Raw genomic sequence first — 7,410 nt, forward strand, 5'->3', positions numbered from 1 at the left:
AATACTATGGTATTGACGCTGACAAGTCAGTGGGTATTAGAAAGACCTGCACTAACACTTGCTCTACTTTCTACTGATTTGCTTTCGGACTGTAACTTTATGGATGATGACAAAACTGTATTCCATCCATATTTTATGCCACATTATGGACACAATTTAATAATTTTATTTGATGCTCGTGTTTTGAAGTTTGAACTTATGAGTATTATTATAAGTTCCACAGCAGTCTCCATATAAAAATATAAAATTAATAAATATTAATATTATTAACAAAAATATATTTGTTTTGAACTTCTACGTTGAAGGATCATATCTAGGTTAACTTCATCCACGACTACCTTATGGATTCCATTTACCATAAATGACATTTTTGCAACGCTATATATTCATTTTTAATAAGATGGGTATTATTCACACCCACTTTCATTTCTTGATTTCTGTTTTAATAGGAACATTGTTTCTTAAGTCTTTTAATTTGTCATTAAAGATTATGCAAGGATCAAACTCATGGTAGAAGATTCTTTGACTTTTTAGATCTGAGAGCTATAGAGTAACACTAGTTTGAAATTAATATTACAAATTCTTTTCTTCCATTTTTACTGAAGAATTCCTATAATAAATACTTTCTGAATGTTTGGATAAAAAACAAGTGCCATAATGTTCGTGCTGTAATAGAATAGATCTGGCTGTATGCCGTCTGGTTGTACAACTTTATTACCTTTAAGTATATACATATATCTTTCTTTTCCTCATTTCCTAGTGGAGTAAAGGGCCTCTACCATTCTCTTATATCGGATTTTATTACTTCATGCTCGTCAGATATCTTTCCAGGAATAATTGACTTCTCTTACCTCTTTCTCAATAGTCCTCCTCCAAGTTCTAGCTGACGTTTCAGGTTGACGGCTGCTATGAGCATTCCACCTTAGAACTTGGCGTGCAATTTTTTTATTGGGTCTGCGAAGATTGTGGCCAATCCAGTGCCATTTGCGTCTACATACCTCAACAGTAGCAGGTGATTGATTCGTGACAGCCCATAGGTTGGTTTTGTAATGCGATTGGGCCACCATATTCTCAATATTTGACGTAGGCATCTATTCACAAAAGTGTGCAGTTTTGCATCAATAGCTCTTGTTGTTTTACATGTCTTATAGACTTTACGTTAGAGTTGTGATTACGAAGTATTGTGCGAGTAGAAATGCAAATCTAGAAATCTGATGTTATAACTGAGTAGACAAACGTCGTCTGCAAATTCCACTTATTCTAGTTGCATGAATGCATTCCACTGACTAGTATAACTTTGTCCATCACTAGAATAAATATAAGTGGTGATAATATGTACTCTTGCCTTACTCCCGTGGCTATTTCAAATGTGTACATTGCCTTTATAAGATTTATTATTTTGGTTGAAACTTTTTGTTTCTCTAAAATATTCTAAAGAAATCCTCCGTTGACACTATCAAACGCCTTTTTTAAGTTAATAAAGACTGCGTATACCGATGTCCGGGATTCGTTACATTGCTTGACACAGTGGTTTTCTCGAAATCCGAACTGATTTCTGCGCAAAGTTTTTCGCACTGCTTCTGAAATGCGTGATAGAATAATACGGCTTAGTATCTTACTTGGAATAAGTAGCAAGGTGATGCTCCGATAGTTGTCACAATCTTTGGTGCTTCCCTTTTTGGGGATTTTTACCTTCATTCCACAGTTTGCGAGAAGATTTCTCATACCAGATTTTTTGAATGAGTTGAGGCCATATTGTGGCTCTCTGTTGTATATCGCACTGCAGCAATTTAGCACATATGTTATCATTTCCAGGCGACTTGTGCGTTTAAGAATCTATGTAACATTGATTACATCAATTTTTGTAAGTGGTGAGCATTTTTTTCAGATAGAGTAATATTACGTCCAGCTGGTACTTCTTGATTTAAACAAGGCTATAGTCCTAGCGGATTTTTTAAAGTTTCGGTAAAATGCTCAACCGATCGGGTCAATTTTTCTTTTGCAGCTTCTGCTCGATCTGCTTGTTCTTCGATCCATAATCGTTTGTCCTTTCTATCTGGTTTATTTATTCGTTTTGATAGCTCACTTTAGTATTCTGATTATCAGTATTTTGCGTTGCTCTATTAATACCTATGTTTCCTGCAACATCCATGGTTTGTTTTTATCTTTTTTTGATTCTAGTAGCTGCGTGCTCACCTCATTATTCGTCTTTGTTATTCCTTTTGCTATTTCGTCGACGCTGTTTGTATTAACATTTAAGATATCTGTTTCAATTCGATTTTTGCCTACTTCTACGTAATCTTTCTGATGCTAAGCCGTACATAACTTCCATGTGTCATCCCTGTTTGCGTGGTGTTTTTGTGAGATTGATCCTGACTGCTGCGATTTTAATGCGGATATTACATGCAACTAGATGGTGAGCGCTATTTATATCGACTCATCGTTTCGCTCGGACGTCCAACAACGATGATTTTCATTTTGAATTAATGACAACGTGGTCAATTTGGTTCATTGTTTTGCCATCCGGCGATACCCATGTTACCTTGTGTAGTCGCTTATGGAAGAAAAAGGTGCCTCCAACTACAAGGCTTCTTTCACAGCAGAATTCCATTAATCGTCTTCCATTGTCATTTCAGATTTTTAGACCGTGAAGTCCAAGGTAACGTTCCACATTGGCATTGTCGGATCCTATTTTCACATTAAAATCGCCAATGAATAGTGTGATGTCTTCTCTTCTGAAGTGTTGACCTAGCTAGCTGACCTAGCTGTTCAGTTGGACGTAGAATTTCACATTTTTAGCTTCTGGCTTTAAGCATACTTATTTGTAAATATGTCCGTCTTGATATCCAGTCGGCAGGTAAGAAATCACCTTTAAAAATCTTGTATATGACTGTATCGTGTATATAATCGTGTTTTAATATATTAAAGTACTGATTTCAGCGTTATTGGATATATATAATTAAATCTTGAATTAGAGGAAAAGATAAGACTCTCATGGTCGAGGAACCCAGCATCAATATAAAAGAAAACTTAACTGTGAATTGAAGCTTAATAAGTAAAAATATTTTTTGGTTTCATGCTTGTTGTATAATCAGTATATCAGCCAAGGGAAGATGTTTTTTTGGTACATGAAATCAATAAAATACTCATTTCATCAACAAAATTGTTTACATAACATTTAACTGGACAGAGCTGAGACTGTTGGCAGTTTAATTGAATCAATACCTTGGTTATCACTATCATCTTAACAAGGTGGCAAATTTTAGTAAAATCAGCTATTTTAAGCAACTTTTTCTATTGCACTATATGCCAATAAAGCTCACTTCTCGAAATATCGAAGTTTAAAGTTTAAATGTTTTTACGTCGAATGCATTAGTCAAAAATATACCAACGCCATCTACCAACAACTAGAATGTACAACTTCTATATTGATCATTAACATTGAATATACAAATGATAATGTCAAAAGTTATAATTTATTTGATTCACAAACTAAGCTATATTGACATATGGCGTAATCATAGATATTATTTAAAATATCTGTATTTTCTCCGTTATCAAATAGTCTTTACCAGAAAATTGGAATCGTAGCGCTCTCCCAAAATTTGTTTTTATTTCTCGTCTATTCAGTAAATTAGTGTTTCTACTTTTTTCTGTTATGATTGTTATAAAAATCAATTTGGAATCCATTACTCAATGCAGCAATAAATAATAGGTTATTAAAAAAACTATTAAAACTGCTAAGAACTTAGTATATGTTTTCGTTAATTAGGTTAGGTTAGATTAGGTTAAGGATAAATCTATATCTCTTTTGGTATAGTGTATAAAACTCATTCCGAAGATTTAATGAAGCTCAAGACGCTTTTTAAGAGGGAGTTTTGCAAATGACTAATACAAATTACTGTAGTAGAGTATAGTATTTTTATTTTAGTTCAAAACATTATAAAATTTCAATCTCAACACTAATCTTAGACGTTAATTTATGATATGAATTAATAAATTACAAAATATTTACATATTAATTGTAATATTGTTAATTATTGAACTAAAGACATGGCTTAAATGCCGTCTGCCTACAAACTAATTAACTAATAATGTGTTTTTTTGTTTGCAGAAGGTGGAAAGCATCGAAAGCCACAGTGTAAGACTTGAACCCACTAATACAACCTCTTAGGAATGAATGGACAAGATTTTCACAGCAGCGCGAAAAATTCATTCCAGTAATCATGGGAGAGATATGGAAGCAGATAGGCTTTATACTTAATAAGCTAGGTTCATCGAAGCCAGGAAGCAAGGGCATAATTTAGGGAAATTAGATGGTAATGAAGAGGTTGGGGTTGTAGTGCAAGCACTCATTACAGTAAAGGAACAGGTATTTCGAAAGTTTAAAGAGCAAGGCTTGAACAAGGTCTTCAGGAAGTGTATTGGGAATGACGACGTCAGGGGAGGTGGTGGAGCCGAGTGAGGTACCTACGGGCGAGTGACAAAAGATACTCGCCAATACGAGTGATTTTGGCATTGTCATAAAGGACGGAAAAGGCTTGCCGTTAGGCTTGCGCTTGTAGTTGGTATAAGCTGTCGTACTTCTTCAATTCTTTTCCTTCTTGTTCTATTTTATTTAAATCTAAAAATTTTCATCTACTATTCTTTGAGTGCAGCCCACTTCTCACCGTTTAATGCATCTAATATTTCTTCTACTGTAAGAGTATGTTTCTTGTAAAATTTGTAGCGCATTTCTTTCAGAATTGAACATAACCCAATAAAGTGTATTATGTTCTTAGGCTGGATTAACATAGATTACACAATAAGCAATATATTGAATTTAAGTGCACGTATGGTCTTTAATTTGATTTAAGGATTTCATTCCGGTTGATAGTTTCAATGATATAATCATCCATAAAATAGTTCCGGTCATGTAATTCATATTCCAACGAATCGCCTACAGAAACCAATACATGCGTAAATGGTTTTTTAGAAGAAAGATAAAAATATGACGCTAATTTGAAATTAAGTTTTGTTAATTACTCTTCAGTAATTTATTTTTTACAATTCTTACAATATCTACATTATCAATATTAGTTGGTGCCAGTTGCAATGCTTCTGTAAATGCACTATCTGTCAGTGAAGATATATATTTTAATTTTATGCAATTCATAGTTGAAAACGTACTTTCACAGAGATAGTTACTACCCATCAAAAAACTCTTTTTTTAGTTAAGATGCATTAGTTTCAGAAATCACGTACCAGATCCAGATTCTGTTTTTGATTCCATGTATCTCCGGTAATATTGAAAAATGAACCCGTTCGATAGGATTTTATTTTGTTTCTTAGACAAAGGAATTAACACCTATGCTAGATTATAAGAAAACAGTAAGAGGTAAGTGAATTCTATTAATCAATTAGTAAAATTAAGTAATTAGTAAAATTATAAGAAAAATAAAGATTTCTGTATAAAAAAAATATGTAAAATTCGAGAAAACTTGGATATATCTTATATTGGAATGCAAAAAACTATTAAGTGTGGTATTTGATTTTTCTCTGAGAACCAATTCCTCAGTTAATTTTATAAAGAGGTTTTCGAACAGAAGTGAAACAACAACAAAAATTTATTTTTTAAATTATTTTAATTAATTGAATTTTTGGCTGACCATACAGCTGTTTCGAGTATTGCCAAATACCCTTCATCAGTGGTCTTGGAAATAATTCTTATATTTAATTATTCGTAAATAATTATTTTTGAGACTGCAAGTACCAGGAATCGAACTCGGGTCCTGCCAAATATGAAGCTCAGAATCAGCGCACCTTAACAAACTGATCCAAAGCCGTACTTGACTTTTTATGTTCGCATAAATTCAGTTAATTTTATCTAATCTAATTTCTTCATCCGATATAAGATAAGATAGAAAATATTTTAGAAGAAATTCCTATTTTTGATAGGTGATAAATGAAGCCATATTGTCCTGACAGAGTGTCTTCCTAAATTATTAAAATCTTGCTTCTTAAAGTATCTTAATTTAATTTTATTTTGTATTTCAAAGCAATAAAGGTATAAATAATAATCGATTATTATACCTTTAATAAGCGATTTTGATCGCTATGGGCTTGATAAATTATTTCGTTATAGCCTTTCATGGTTCTCATTTTCTTCCAGAATCAATAAAAAGAAATTAGACAGCCGTCCTTCCAAGAAGGGCCAGATCTACGTTCACGAGCGATTTGCCGAGTTCAATAACAACCTAAAAGGGACTGCACAAGCACATCCTTGCGGGTTATAACACACACACAGTCCTAAGCATTTGAGAAATTCCTATCTTACAAACAGCGTGACTGCTTAATTCCAATGCAAGTTTATCTCTCATTTCCTTATCAAAAACTTCAACGTAAGCTAGTTGGAAGCCAATTCATAATTATCTGGACAAAATTATGCATAATGAATTGAGTGCCACAAATTTACTTCCACTTGGACTTAGATTAGATTTAACCTACCTATTCCTACCTATTCTACTCCATTGTACAGTATCTTGTCCATCTTTTATGTGCTTTCCTTCAGTTCGACGTTTGGATTCAACAACATTGTTAACATTACGACCAATTATTATTAACCAGTTAGAATGGATAATCTCTGCTTCTAATAACTATGTGCAAAGGTTTCGCATAAACTGTGTTGCGTAAATTTCTGCTTAAAAAATAATCGTGTATTTTAGTATACCATACTTCGTCTAAGTATTTTAACCCGAACCATAATATAGTGTGGTGTAAAGTTTACGTAGAGTGTGATCCAACTAATCATACTTTCTTTTCAAGATTTGTTTATATATTGACAGTTGTTCTGTTATAGCTCACATGACACATGCCGCTCTAGAGTGAAGTCCGCAAAGAAGAAATCACGGTCGACCGAAAACTAGATGGAGAAGGACAATTACCAGAGAATCAAGCAAACCTTTCAGTGAACTAAAAGCTATAGCGTACGATAGGAATAGTTGGAAATCTTTTGTGATTAGACTAAGCTCTTATATTTATTTTTTAGAACATATCAATAATAATAATCATAACAATGATAATATAATTGAATATTTGTTTTGCAAGCATTAAATAAAACTAATCATATTTACAAAAGTTCTTCTTTGCATAACATATGTTTTATTTATTTTTTCAATTAATTTTTTTTTATAATATATATAATGTGAAACAAATTAACTAAATTTCAAAAAATTACAGAGCATATTTGGAGCAGAAAAAATACATATAATGAAATTTTATTTTTATAAAAAATTTTATTAATAAAAGATATAGCCCTGCGATGGCATTTTTTTTTTACTTAACCAATTATACATGTAGAAAAATAAATAAAAATAACAAAAAATAAACATTAACATTTATTTATAAAAATAAAATCAAGATTTTTCGGAG

Source organism: Teleopsis dalmanni, chromosome X, assembly GCF_002237135.1.
Source record: "Teleopsis dalmanni isolate 2A chromosome X, ASM223713v2, whole genome shotgun sequence".
Classification (NCBI taxonomy): Eukaryota; Metazoa; Arthropoda; class Insecta; order Diptera; family Diopsidae; genus Teleopsis; species Teleopsis dalmanni.